Below are 14128 nucleotides of genomic sequence, written 5' to 3'. Positions count from 1 at the left end.
TTTGTTCTTAGAACATTTGTGGAAGCTGTTTATTGACTAGTATATTAATAGAGAAGTAATATAATCTCACAGCTAGCTAAAAAAACAATAAAAATCACCTTTATTTTGTGACTCTCCTCTAGTGTGCTCTTGTCATGAGAATAAAGTAGTCTGTTAAATTTATGGGAAATCTGCTCATAGGGAAACAAGACTTTATGGAATACTTGATTTAGTTTGGTGAGCAATTAATATTTTTGGATTAATGTAGGATAAATTCAGTATTTCGATAAAATGACTTATTTAATAGTTGAGTTCTGAAGTTTAATGTAGAGAGGGGAAAACAGCTATCATGGTAATGAATATGTTTTTGTTGAAACCATTTATTAAAATTCAGACCCAGAGTAAGAGTATACATGTCCTTTTATAATTATGTTCCCTGTATTACAGCATACTATAACAACCAAAATAATTTGAATTCTCATTTAGGGTTATGATTGAAAAACATTGAATTTAATGATTAGGAATTCACATCCTGAAGCTATTTGAGATTTCTTGGAAATTGAAATGCACACTGCAGGAAAAAAAAAATCTTTTCTGGAAATCAGTTACTTACCATTTAACTGATGCTGTAAAGTGCAAGAGGAATAACACCTGAAATAACTTTATAAGGTTTAGGATAGTTAGGGCTCTGTTCTTACATTTTATTACCAGCTGTCATGTATCGCTTTTTATTATTAGTTGTTTATGGTTCCAATTCCTCAGCATCCAGGCCCTGCCATCATAACTTTTAGAAATATTCTGCTTAGAGACTTAGCATAAGATATGAGACATTGTTATCCCAAAATAAGCCATAGCTCTGGCTTATTCTTGGAGGAAATGACATGGTAGTAAAACAAAGGAAAAAACATTAAATGGATCCTGAAGCCCATTTCTAAATCCCCAAGGCTGGGTCTAAGTATGAATTGTGTGAGCAGCTCTTGGCTCAGTGCCCCTGTGAGCCTTGGCTATATACAGGCACTCTCCCTTGCACTGATGTGTTGAGAAGAAACCTGCACATAGGGGCTACACTGCATTGAGCCACTGCACGGTCGGTCAGGTCCCTGAGCAGGAAACTTGCAGTTCAGCCAAGTGCTGAAGGTCCATGGCTTACTGTGTAGACATGGACTAAATGACTGAAGCAAGATCCATTGCACAAAAATATAATGCACTGAGTAAATGTTCTTTAGGTAGGGTTTGGGGACAGTCAAGCACCGGTCTGAACAGAGCCAAAAAGAGAAAGAGCAGCACAGCCTCTTTCCCAGTATAGGACATTGGATGTCAGTAATGGAGAGCTGCAGATCTCACAGCTCCCCCTGATTAGATGATTCAAAGAGGGACACATGAAGATCATTCTAGACAAACACTGCTTGCTCTTCAGGACTTCCCACTGGGACAGACACAAAGATAGAGGAATTTGTCTTATGTTTCATTTCTCTCATAGGCCTCATTCAGAACTGTAGGTAGGCACTCCGAATTCAGGAATTGCACTTTAGAAAAAACACTGGTAATGTATTTTATTCAATAACTTTTGACACAACACTGAACTAGAGTCTGGAATGGAATGGAATGGAATGGAATGGAATGGAATGGAATGGAATGGAATGGAATGAAATGGAATAGCATAACATAACATAGTTCAACCAGATCTAGTTACAGGAGTTCTTGTGTAACTCAGAAACAGCAATCAGGGCTTGATAACTGCGTTGAGTATAGATATACTATATTCTGTCATATTCACATTGTGATCCCTCTTCTGGATCTGTCTATAACGTTCTCTCTCAGATGCAATTTAGATTAAAAATGTTCAAGGACTTCATTTTTGAAAGTACTTAGACAAAGTGAGACCAATAGCAGAATACTCAAAATACCTGATTATATTCTAATTCCTACTTGCATTCAATCCATGTCAGCTGACGCTTACATGCTATTATGTATCTGATTTCATCTGTGGGTGCTTGGATAACTGTAATCTGACTGTTCATCTCCCTTGTTTTTCTTTAATATTTCACCTCAGTTTAAGAAATTGTGCTGATGTGAGGGTCAAGATATTCTGAAGAGCCAGGCTGCACATAAGGAGAGTTGCTTTCAAAGTATACCACAGCTGGTGGTTCAGTTTTGTTTTGAATTGTGAAAGTCTAGTTTTCTTTTTAATCATACTAGGCATTTGATGTCAGTATTATCTTGTGGTAGTGTTCCACAAGTGAATTATATGTTAGGCTGGTATTCTTCTTTGACATGAAAGTATGTGTGCTGCAATAGCTCTCTACCTAAGCATGGGAAACAACCCTGCAGATACTACTCTTCATATGCAAAAAAATAAGAAAAATGTCTGCTGAACTTTCAAGCAAAACGATAATATGTTCCAGATAGAGAAGGCAAGATTAACACTTAAAAAAGAGATTCAACAGTATCTTAAATTAATAGAAATACAATCTCCAGACTTTAATATTTAGTGCAAAGCAACATTCACCACTGGTAATACAACAGTGATAATGAACTGCAATAACAAATATATGATTTTTTTTTCCCTACTGATAAACCTTTACAAGACAAGTTGCAATCTTTCTCCCTCTTATTCACTTTTACTTCTGTAGCATGAAATGTAGTATGTATAAAGTCTATTTAGAGAGATAATTTGCCACAAAATTTTTTGTGATGTAAAAGGTTACTTATTCACAGAAAGTCAAGCAGTAAAGCAGAAAATGTCTGTTTGAATGAGATTTTTTGGGCGTATAATGTCATATTCTCTGCAGTATAGGAGGAAGTAAATGCTGTTAGAAGCAGTAAAACTCATTTCTTCTTATTACTGTAATACTGACCTTGGCATTTTGTAAAATAGCCCCCCATTTAAAAATAAAAAAATGAACAAAACAAATGAACTGTTCAGATTAGGAAACAAATGCTTGAGAGATACTTAAGGAGCTGTAAAGAAGACTCTAATTTCCTGTGTTTTTCTGTCCTCTAAATGGAGTTTTGGAGTATAACATCATACACAGCTACTGGGAATTTCAGATCCATAGAGGTGTCTACCTTGTTTCAAGCAGGGAGATTTTACAGCAAAGATGTTAGAAAACCAAGCCCTTCTATTAATCACCCGAACCTGTGAGCCATATCAATATGTAAGAAAACAAGAAAAATAGAACATCATTTAAAAATAAGTGAAAACACTTTAAAAGTACCCAAAATACATCACATAGCAAAAAATCCCCAAACCTGAAACACTTCTTTCTTACAAGAAAGTGGACTGTTGCCCTGAATGAACCCATTGAATGTATAAAGAACTGGTTGTAGTCTCACTTGGTATGTTGTGCTTATGTCATAGGCTTATTTCAAATGACTCAGAGGACTGTCAACCAGAAAAAAAGAAAAAGACTAGTGTCAATATGTAGAAGGGTATAATATCTTTCACTATGTGTCTACATAAAAAGCACTTTTCTAAACCATCATTATACTTCATGGTGATGCAATCACTGACAAAATGTAGGTCTGTTGGATAGTTCTGGATAATTCATTCTGATCAGATTTTTTGGTTTGGAATAGATTTTCTTATTGAATATAACTTGCTGTTTTTACTGTTATCATTAACCACCAGTCTCATGCTTCCCCTCTCTTGCTCTTAAATTAAAAAAAAAAAAAAAAAAAAAAAAAAAGCCCACACCAGAGCAGAAGAGTTTAAAAACCTTATAATTTTAAAAAGTTTATATTTAGAAATATAGAATAGGGAGAAATTTCAAGAAAATACTTGTAAAAAATTTCAGCTATCATTTTCTGATAATTTCACTGACTGGAAGAGTGATACCATGTTGGCCAATGTTTATGGATTTATTCAGTAGCTTTTCTTTCCAAAACATTGTAGGGCCTGCTCAGGTGGAGCAAGTTCCTATCTAACATTATGAGCATTTTAGAAGACACAGATGCCCAAATTAAACAAAATCTCCAAAAGCTTTTAAAAATCAAACAATTTGGATGGCAGAATAAAGATTGATACTGAATCTGCAACGGTTTAGATTTATTCTTTTCTCACATTGAAATTTTACTTTGTCTGGAAAATAATTGAAATACCGGAAACTTGTGTTGTAAAACATGACTGACAGTCTCATGTTGAGGATGAAAAAGTAATTCTAGATATATAAGTTATATCTATGGGAAATGTGTGAACTTCTGATAGACAATATATTCAACCCACTTTGTAATAACGAATGGACTGTTACAAAGATTAATGAGAAGGATAGAATTTTAATCGTTGTCTTTGTATTCAGCAAAGAGTTGGTCCTGAATATAATTACATGGATAAAGAAAGTCTGCTTTTCTGAAGAAGAAATTGATTTTTTTTTTTTTTTTTTTGTTACCTGACCCTGTTTGGCACTTGCTGGAAGTTTCATTCCTGAAATAAGAGCTCTCTTCTACAAAGACAGAAAGAAGTATTTTAGCACAAAGAGTTACCACCAGATTATTTGAAGCACTGGGAATTGTTTGTATTTATCTCATGAAATTAAAATGATTCTGAAACTAGAGTATCACCTTGAAATGGTGACTAGACTAACTTGTTAATAACCATCTTCAAGAGCCGGTCAAAGTGGACAAGAGGGGTGCATTAGAGCAAGAGAAATCCCCAAGGGAAATTTTAGCCAGGTCTGACTTTTTATATCTAAAATCTCATTAGGATAATAATAGCATTGCATCCATTGCAAGCAGCCCACTGGCCTACAGGAATAGCAGAGCACAGAAACTGGCAGGATTAATTCTGCTCCTCATCTTGCCATGACTTTTAGTAGGACAGCAAGGCAAAATACATTAACCTTTGTTCTAATATAGTAATGAGTCAAGAAAATTATTGGGTACTTCCTTAAGTGCTTAGATATGCAACTGAAAAATCAGTCTTAAATGGGCTACTCATGTAGCATGTGACTTGTGTCTATAGAAGTCAGAGGTCATAGTATTCCTCTGCTTCAGTTTTCCTATTTCTACAGGGAGGACCTGATCTTTATTTGTTCCTCCTTAAAACTGCTGCAATGATGACTTGACTAGTAATCACATATGACTATGAACAGCTAAAGGGCTATGAAAATACAAAATTTTTGTTCTTGTTACGGTGTTGTACAATACATTGTTCTCTCACCCTCCCTACTATTAAGAATCAAATGCAATTTGTACAATCAATGTATTATGGCCTTAATCCATGCTATTATAACTTTAGAAGTCATAACGGTGTGCTTTACTTGCTTCATAAATATACATGGCTAGCTAGATTTAAACCCTTTTTCTAATTAAAGGGCGGGGGGGGCAATAGTTTTTCTTCAGCTTTCCAGTTGTGTGTCAGCACAGAGCTTTCCTGGGGCTTACTCCAGCAGTCAAAATGTTCTTAACACTGACTTGGGAGCAGCATTAGCTCCCAAATAAGTGCATCTTCTCTATTAAACCCCTAGACCTCCCTTTATACTCAAGATTAAGCAGAATCTCCTTTCTACTGGGGCTAACAATTCCTTTTTATTTAAATATAAATGAAACTCAAACACAATAAATATCACAAGTAAAACAATGCAATGCAGTCTTATTTGTATGTTTATAGCCTCATATAAATTTATAGTTCTGTGCAATTTTTTAATTACTTCTGTTATTAAACCTTCTTATAGAAACAATAAGATTTTGTGAAGAAAAAACCCCAATGTTTAGCATTTCATAGCAAAAATAACCCTCAGCAGCCACCTGACATTTCTCAGGTTGCCTTGAGTTTACTTCAAAGGAAAAAGTCAGTGGACAAAACTTGGAAATCTCAGATGTCTCCCAACCTCAGTCCTAATTCAAGACTTCAGATAGCTAGAAAGGATTCTGGCTTTAGCTGATCATTTTCTGTGCAAGCAAAGAGAAAACAGAGGGAAATAAAATTGAAAAGCATGATAACAAAGCTGAATTGCTTTTTCACTTTTTATTTTTTAGTTTTGTCTGCTTTGTGGGAGCTGAAGGGTGTAGATAGCTATAAGGTTGCCTCCTGCCTGTGAAAGGTAACAATTGCATTTGGTAGCAGCCTGGCAAGCACCAAAAGGGCTTGTCAAACCATGCCCTTGTGCTACATTAGCTGTGAAATTCCTCCTCAGATTCAAAAAAGATCCTTTCTTCACACTTTCCATATCACTGTATTGTAAGGAAGGGAAATCATAAGTGTGGTGACCGGAGACAATGATCTTACTAACAAGGCACACAGAGAGAAGCAGACGCTCACTCTAATATGAAGGCTTTTATTAGGTATATATTACTGAATTAAAGAATATCACCAGTTTGACCCATAGATCACATTCTAGGCAAGTTTTCATACAATTTATTGTGTACATATTAGTCATCAGAAGTCACAAGTCTCAGATTACTCCATCAGATTAGTGTAAGACTTTCTATACTTATAGTAGAAGAGCAGTGATATCAGTTCTTTATAAATACACTAGATTTTCATTCTTACGCACTGATTTCAAAACTGTTTATCAAGACCAAAAATGGTAGATTTTTCCCTGTACACATTTTTAAGACATAAGTTGGCTTTTTTTGTATGCAAGGTAATACTATTGTTATTTAAATTGTGTGTTTGTTGAAGTGCAAATAATAACTAATCAGCAGCTAATAGTCGATCAGCATCTTCAGAATATTTGTTAAGAAGTGGTATTCCTCCTTTCTTTGACCTAAAGTAATTCTCTCAAAGGGTGCTCTTACTTAAGAATCTTTTAACTGAAAAAAAAAAAAATAGTGCAGACTGTAGTTAAGTATGGCAGCTAAGAATTCTTGCACATGATGGTTAGGAAAATCTGCAACACAGATCCTTACAGATGTATCCCCCAAAATGCTGAAATAATGGGAAGTTTGTCATCATCATGTAGCAATTTGGATTCTGCTTCAAATGAGAAAATTCCTTTCAATGTGTGTATGCTGCAACTGTATTAATTTGATTATGTGTTATGGAATTTAGGTGCTTGCTTAAAGTTACTTACTCAAAGTTACTGGTATCACATGAAAAATATTAATGAGAGAAGAAGGGGACTAGGATTTCCAAGGTAAAATGAACAGGACAGAGGTAAGACAGTGTAGGAAAGAAAACTGCTGTGCCAGGGAGCAGCCCACAGGGAGTTCTCCAGAATCAACTTTAATTAATGTTCCAGTCCACAACCCTTGTACAAAAGCTGAGATCTGATAGAAATTGTTAATAGCATAAGGCTATCCTTTATCATTTTAACTCAAATGAATACATCATAAATGAAATTAATGACATCGAAGTCTGGAGTAATAGAAATGGCATATAATGGAAATATAATAGTGTAAAAAGGCAAGGTTGGTAATGTGAGGTTACTTAATGAATACCCTAACTATAAATTAGGTGTTTATCAGTAATAGGTCACTGAGAAAGAAGGGGACCTCAGGATTATCCCAGAAATACTATGACACAAATATTTTGCAGCCATGGGAAAGACAAGTATGTAGCTAAATTTATCAGAGATGTTTTCAACAGAGCAAGGGTATAACTATACATACTGACCAGCCAGAAGCAAGGCCTGATCTCAAATACAATACCTTTGCTTAGGAAATGTGATTTCAAATGGGAATAAATGCAGAGGAGGGCTGCAAAACTGATGACAAGGAGACAGAACCTGTGATACAACGTAAGTGTGAAAGGGATTGTTTAATTTAGCCTAATAAACTGGAGGCTGATAAGGGAGAGGATTGTTGTGTGTAGGTAGAAGAATACATATAAACTCTAAGGAAAGGAAAAAAAAAATATGAGTGAAAGATTACTCTAATTTTTGAGACTGTCAATATCAAAGTGGCTTCTTCAAGCAAGATTTGTAACTAAAGAAAATGCAAAATACTCAAAGATGGTTACAGGCTTGTTAGCCAAGTATGGCAAGCTGATCCTGGCATGGCCAGACTCATATATCTGGAAATCTAAATAGTCTGAAGAAAGTGAAAATAGTCCATTAAGGCTTCAGTGACTATCATTAGGGTAAAACAAGTCTTTAGTGTGGTTCATTTTTCCACCTTTTTTATGACAGTTTATTTCCTGAGGCGTAAAAGTCAATATAAAAAAATGCCATTTGAAAATCTTAGAAGTCCACTATAACTGCCTTTTAAGTTTTCTTGACTAGCACAGAAAATATGGAACAGCTATTAAACCACTGTTCCCCTAATAAACATTAATTAAAAGACAGCAGGAGATTAATCACCGATAATGAGCTATAGATGACTTTTAATGGTCAGCTAATAGTGTCATGGGCCTTTAATACTGAAAATAATTAAAATTAAGAACAGATTGTATGGTGAATATGCGTGATAAAAATGTGCGTACGGTTCAAAAAACAGGCACACAAATATAGGAGGAATATCTTTCCCTGTTACCATGACATTTTAGCTCAGTTCTTAGGGCACTTGAAAGGGGAGAAAACCTGAATTATTGTCCCAATTTAAGGACCATTTGAAACAGGACTTGAATTTGGACTACCACATACGATTGTTTTTTCTTCTGAAGGTGAAAGTCCTAACCAGCGTACTGTGGTTATTCTCCCTTGATGTTCTTCCTGGCACAAGAAATCTATAATTATAGCATGGAGAGTGAATCTTTAATGGAAAAGAAACCTTCTCCATCACCTTTCCATTTCTGGAACAGTCTATAGGTAATTACTAAGTCACTCTTTTGAAAACAAAGATGTGACTTGGAATCTCTCCCTGGCTGCAAGGAAAACGTAATCCTGGCCTTTCCTTCCTAGATTGCACCAAGCGTGATACTACTCTGTAAGGTTCTGACTTCTGGGGAGGAAGAGCAGTTCTTTAGCAGAAACAGTTATGGCCCTGAAAGGGGTTTCAAAGCCATCAGCATTTTGCACCTTATTATTGTTTAGAAGGAAAGGGCTTGTCTGCACAACCTATCCTGTTGGGTCACTTCAACATGTTAGCATTCAGTTGTCTAATTGCTGGGAACAAAACTCTGCCCACATACACTGTGGTAGACTGAAGATTTGCCAATTCTGGTAAATTCCCTCTGGACCAACAGGCACACAACACAGAATGGTTTGCATCTCTAGGGCTTGGATTCCTGCTGAAAGAGGTCTAAGCTTTGTCTTCAAACAGGCCTCATCCATACTGACTGGTTTCTTCAATACGTTGTCTCCCAAACCGTGTTTTATATGGTTGGGAAAGTGCTAGTTTGCCAAGGCCAAAACCATGTTAGGGAGTGTATTAATAATTAAATAGAACAGGGAATTGTAAGATGGTTCTTGAGCCCATGTCCTACTGCTCTCTACTTTGCTATGACAGATAAAGTCTTTGGTATCTAGCTTACGGCATTACAGATTCTGGGGCCAGGACTTACATATTAGGTCTTACCATGCTGGTGTTAAAACAGTTTTTTCAAAGAGTGTCTTCACCATTAGTAGCCATATTCATAATTCAGAATCCTAATGTTAAGGCCATATAGAAAAATAATTTTCTGAAGATAAAATTCAGGACAATTTGGGAAGTAAAATTTTGTAAATTTTGTTTTTAACATAGTGTATAAAAGCCACTGATAAGTATAGGGTTTCATATGTCAAAAGCAAAAGAACCAGTTCATCAAGGTGGGAAGAGATGTGAATTAGATCTCTAAATGGTCTTGATTTTTCAATAATTTTCCTACTTGATGCTGTCCCCTTCTATTTTTTCAGCCCCTGTCAACATGTCATGTCGTCATGACACGTATTAAATCCTGATCAGTCAAATGTTTGCCCAGGTGAGATTTACAAATGCCAGCAGCCACAATTAAGAAAATTTGACTGCCCATGTGAGTAGTCTCTTGCACTTACAAGCTTTTCTGAGAGTTTACGTGAGATTGCAAGGTCTTTGCAGGTGATACAGTAATAGTGAAAGTTTGGGTTTTATTCTAATTTTGCACCAGGATTACCCCGTTCACATCACTTGTGGAACTACTTTCACTTTGTAGTTATGTAACCAAGAAGGGCATGTTGTTCAGCATTTTTCTGGGTTCTGTACAAACAGATAACATAATAGGTTTTTAATAAAAGCTTCAGTCATCTAGCCTAATTAAGAAATCACATAGACCACCACAGAATTAATATTATTGATTTTTACTACTTCTTCATTTGCTTTTTGGATTAGCAAAGGATTCTTAGTAATTATAAACAAACAACTTGAAAAGGTCATAGAAAGTAGGTGAGGAAAGGAAGAAGGAAAAGAAAGTCTGGGAGAATAGATTCAGGGAAGAAGGAGCAGGAGTGAATAATAATAAAAATGTGAAGAAAATCAAGAAACAGAACAGAAGGCTGGTATAAGAAAAGGAAGAACATGTGAACAGGAAAGAGGAGTAGAAAGATAAGATGTATAGTAGCCACCTTTCAAGTTGTCTTGGATTGGATTTTTATGTTTTGCTGTTTAGTTTCTGTTTGTTTGTTTGTTTGTTTTCTTTTAAACCAATGGATTGTTTATATTTCACTAGAATAAAACAAAAAATAAAGACAAGTATGAAATACAAAAAAAAGTTTTTATATCATCAATCAGCTGACAGTGTTGACATTTATAGCTGATGTACTTAAAGTCAAATAATTAAAGAGTAATGTTGCATTTCAATATGCCTTGACAATAAGCTTAGGGTAATACTCTACCAACAACAAAAGAAGGGTTTTTTTAAATTCACAATTGTACATAAATGATAGAATATTAATCATTATATTGCCTTGGCAAAAGCAGTTTTCAAGATTGAATATTTGGCAATATGACATCTATTGTGATTATTATTATTAATAATATATCTATTATATAATAATGTTTGATATACTAATATTAGTATAACATGGTACATTATAGATGATATATATAATATATAATTATAATCAATATATTATTTAATAATGTAATGAATAAGTATAAATATTAACAGTAATAAGTATTAATATTTTAAATTAAAAATTATTTCTTACAAGGACATTTGTGCCATTTGAAACTTTCAGAAGGATTGTAGTGGTTTGGACAAAAGCTCATATGATCTTGCTTCCAAATTTCAGATAAAACCAACCTTCATACTGCTTGTAGTCATTAAAGAGTAGGAGATACTTTTTGGAAGAGTTGCACTGTAAAGCACCCACTGTGCTGGTCCAACTCCAATGTGGAAAATTACATTCTGCCTAATGACAATCATCTCTTCTGTTTCAAAAAGCCAGTCCCGTTTTTTACCTACTGTCCTAGATATTAGACGTGTCCAACCTAGAGCATGGTGCTAAATCCATCACACGCTTATCTACCTTGCTGAATTGTCATTCTGAAGCATTTATTAACTCTTTAAAAAGTGTCTCATTTTTAATCAGTGGGATGGCAATTTAACTTCTGTATAATATACAAGGAAGTATTACACATATAACATCCAGATCAGAATTTCAGGAGCTAGTAATTCAGGAAAGTGATATGCTAGGTATCTTGTATTAATGATACCTCCCTCTCAATACATTTTTGATGTATGCTGTGAAATGCATTTAAATACATACATAGATGCTCTTCCCTTTAAAGAGTTGAGTACCTGTACAGTTTTAGGAACCTGACAAACCCTATCAACTTTGTGAGCTGCAGATATACAAAATGCACTTTTTATTTGTAAAGAGTAAGGATGAGAATTTTAAAAGCTCAATTTACTTAATTGGTCTGCTGCCAACACTGAAGCTAGAGCTGATTTAGAATAGTGTTGTGGCCCTCCACAAATATCTCAATCACAAAGGCAGGTGATTAGAACTTCCTGGACTCTTTTTGAAGATAGTCATGTTGAAACAGAACCTAAGTCTTTTCAAGTAATAGGGTGAATGTCAGTGGAAAGGATAATGAATTTGTGCAAGCTGATACTGTATTGTACAGCTCCAGTAATCCCAGAGCTCAAGTAGCAGCAGCTACAATGGTGGGATACTGCAGGAGGAAGGGCAAAGTACAGCCAGATCATTGCCATTATTTTAGGAATAGGGGTCCAATTAGGACAGGATTGTTTTTTTCTTGTTTTGCCCTGTAATTGCATATAATATCCTTGATAACATTAAGTGCTGTGGTAATCCTGCATTTTTGCTTAGCTTAAAATAACAACTATACATGTTTTCAGATAAGCAGATAATTTAAAATCTCATCATCAAACTCATGTGTCAGGACTTCTTCAAAGATTGAAATCAGTCAGATTCTGCTTCATATTCAGGCATATAATTTTTGCAATGGGAAGAGACATAATGCTTCCATAGCAACATATTAAATACCTCAAGTCCAAGACTTAAGAACTACTGACAGAAGTTTAAAAGGAATATTCAGCTATTATCAAGAAAAAATGGCTTTGTTTATGCTTCATATACATATATATATATTGCAGGTTCATCTAGTATTTGTTATTGATGATTAAGTGAAATTTACTCTATACACCAGTGAAGCTAAAGACAACTCCCCACCCCTGCCCCTACAAAATCTATTAGTAGATGGACATTTAATAGCTGTACAAATGTATCTTAATGAACCTTAGGATGGTATAGCTTTCCTTGTAATTGCTGACAACTATGTTGCTTTACGTTTAAGATCATGCATGCTTATCAGAGATGCCATTGACTTGTACTTGTTCTGTTTATTGATTGCTTAATTAGTTTCCAAGATAGCTAATCAGGGACAGATGCAAGTGTTTAAGCATCTCTTGCTGTGTTTTACTCTGAGCAGAAAATTGTGGAGCAGCTGCGTGATTTCAAGAAATAAATTAACCCCACTGAACTGAACTAGTTTGAATCATGGTATAGGGTACAATGTGTAGCAGTGCTATCTATAATGTGAAATTAATTTGTGGGAAGCTGGTGTGCTGATTCATCTTCCAAAAAGTAACTGGAAAGAAGGCTTTCTTGGTTTTCCAAGTGGTAGTCAGGTAAGATCTTTTTTCCTCTTCTTTCTACACTATTGTTTGCTAAATGTAGTCTCTAACAGTCAGAATAAAAAGGTTTTTGCTCACAGTAACTACCTCTAGGGATTTCTCTGTCACAAAAATAAAATCAAGTAAATGTCAACATTTTTAATAGCGAATGCTATACATCACTGGTGAAGCTGGGTAAATAATGGACTGTGGAGGGTGGTATCTGTCTCAGAAATCTAAAAATTCACTTTAAGCTAACACAGTGTTTTGTTTTGACAAAACCAAAATTATTTGTTTGAAACTGGTTCTTTTAAAGTAGTATTGAGTGTTTATCTTGAATAAAATTACAGAGAATATTAAGAAGAAAAACAGTTTCAAACTAAAAAATCCAAATGTTTTTGAATGAAAAGCTGGGTATTATGGTTATAGATTTTCTGAGAGACTGTATTCCTTAATGATTAATTCAGCATAACTGATACAAATTCACATTATTTGGGCTTATTGAATGTGCTTTATAAAACAGTGGTTGGTGTAAAAAGCAGGACACAGCTTTACTGATAATAATACTAATACCATGTGTAAGAATAGTCCAGCTGTCCAAGTACTGACCTAAGGGCAGGCATTCCATATTTATAATTAAGCATTACTAATAGTTTCTATGCTGTTAAAATCTAAAAAACAAAATAAAAATACTCTTTTCTGGTTTTGTCCTCATAATAGAAATGAACCATACACCCATTCAGAAAACAATTTTTCTCATGTTTTATTGAAGTATTTGATGTTAATATAGGAAAGAACATTTACTGCTGCATAACTTCTTGCATAGAATTCATGCCTTCCAGTCACCTCTGATAGTTTTACCAGGAGTTCTATGTACTTGTCGCAATTACTTTTTGAAAGATGATCAAGAAAGTTCTGCACATCAGCAGAGATCTGTAAAAGTTTGACACATGTTTTCTAGTCCTTTTCCAATATAGGCTGAAGAGTCCAGTACTCAAAAGAATGTCTTTATTATTTGAGAAATTGCTCTGCCATGCTACCCACAGGTGTTTAATATGAGATCAGAGCAATGGTGTTCAGGGCTCCTATTGTATCTGTTGTCAGGAGAGATGCGAAGATACGCTTATCAGTCAGTCTCACATTTAAACTCAAAGGACACTGAATGAAGACGGCACATTAATAGAAGTCAGTGGTGAAGAAAAGGGAGGGGTGGAGGAAAGATGAAAAAAAGTA

The 14128-nt window shown here is 34.9% G+C and overlaps 1 protein-coding gene across 8 annotated transcripts in view; it reads left to right on the top strand.

Annotated features, from left to right (window-relative positions):
• RALYL (RALY RNA binding protein like) overlaps nt 1-14128 on the top strand; it is a 392259-nt gene that overhangs the window by 51191 nt on the left and 326940 nt on the right. The window contains exon 1 of one of the 8 annotated variants that reach the window (XM_033005853.2): nt 9789-9808. The exons of 6 other annotated variants lie outside the window; for them this stretch is intronic. The gene's annotated coding sequence lies outside the window, so the exon portion shown is untranslated. Of the gene's footprint in view, nt 1-9788; nt 9809-12889; nt 12911-14128 lie in introns of those variants that run through there. One more of the 8 variants, XM_033005854.2, reaches the window with a different exon arrangement.

This window comes from Tyto alba, unplaced genomic scaffold, assembly GCF_018691265.1.
Source record: "Tyto alba isolate M040663 unplaced genomic scaffold, T.alba_DEE_v4.0 Super-Scaffold_9, whole genome shotgun sequence".
In the NCBI taxonomy this organism is placed as follows: domain Eukaryota; kingdom Metazoa; phylum Chordata; class Aves; order Strigiformes; family Tytonidae; genus Tyto; species Tyto alba.
Note: the sequence above shows the minus strand (reverse complement) of the source record. Positions and strands in the feature narration are given on the sequence as shown.